Raw genomic sequence first — 1,282 nt, 5'->3', positions numbered from 1 at the left:
ATCTTTTTTTTTTTTTTCTGGTCTTTGTTTTCAGATCATCATTTAAGCAAAACATGTCAGGTGTTTCTAAAATAGTTGTTCCTGCCTCTGTACCCTAAGTTGGTAACCTCTACAAAAGGAAGTCCAGGCCATGAAATCAGCAGTGTCTAACAGCTCACTGGTGACAGTTAACAGCCCAGCATGTGGTTGATTATTGAGTTAGTAATGAGTCTTCTTTTAAAAATACACCCCTTTTAATTAAATAGACTATGCTATCTAGTGGCTAGGGAAATAATACCAGATGAATAGTGCTCTGTGCCAGATTAATTTCTTAGTAGCAGTTGAATCTTATGACTTTAGGAACTTGCCTGTTGTTGTGGGTGAAACTGTCTTGACTGGGTGAATTTAATTTATTGCCATTTAACTCCCCTGGTTGTTTCCACCACTGTCCATTGGGCAAGGCTGCAGTAGTGCAGGAGGTTGGGGTTGGTGCAGGGAGGTTTCTTTCTGGTGCTCCTTCTTTCTCATTTCTTCTGCTTCCACGTGGGCCCTGCCACAGGCTGCAGTTCCCTCGAGGATGCTTGTGCCCCAGCGTGGGCATCTCGGTAGGCTGCTGTCTCCTCAGGGGTGTCCCTGTCCTGGTGTGGAGAGCCTCCTTCAAGAGTGCATCTCCAGCTGTGTCCTCAGCATTGTCCCCATCCTCATGCCTCCCTCCATGTCTTTTCTAGCGTGCTGTCATGTCTCCTGCTGTGCTCCCCGTTGCGTGTTCTGCTGCTGGCAGCCTTCCCTTTCTTAAATAGGCTGGATCAGAGGTACTGTGTGCTTGCTTAATGAGTTGCAGTTTGGTTTGGTTCATTATGGAGCCAACTGGAACTGGCTGTGACCAGCACAGGGCAGGTGATGGCCTCTTCCCATGCAGCTCCCTGCTACCAAAGCCTGCAGTTTATCCCAGTACACCACTTGGGTGATGCTGGAGAACAGTCATTGTCTAATTATAGCAGCTCTGGTCTCCTTTCGTCAACAACTTAGAAATAAAACCCAAATGTTTCTGCTGTTTGTTGCTAAATAGCAATACTGTGTTATGTCACTAGGTTGGTAGCACTTTTACAGCTGTATTTGTTATTAACTTGCCCCTGTGAGTAGTTGTGTCTGCTCCCATATAACTACTGATACCTGGGTTCAGAGGTGGCCAGTTTCTGAGATGTTCACATTCATGTTTTGTAGTTAAGTTTTTTTTTTCCTGAAGCTTTCTCAAACAATTATTTTTCTGCTTTTTTCCAGTTCTGAAGGAGCTTCTCCTGCT

This window comes from Chaetura pelagica, unplaced genomic scaffold (assembly GCF_000747805.2).
Source record: "Chaetura pelagica isolate M959 unplaced genomic scaffold, ChaPel_1.0 scaffold1048, whole genome shotgun sequence".
Lineage (NCBI taxonomy): Eukaryota > Metazoa > Chordata > Aves > Apodiformes > Apodidae > Chaetura > Chaetura pelagica.
The sequence above is the reverse complement of the archived record's forward strand: the minus strand, read 5'-3'. Positions refer to the sequence as shown.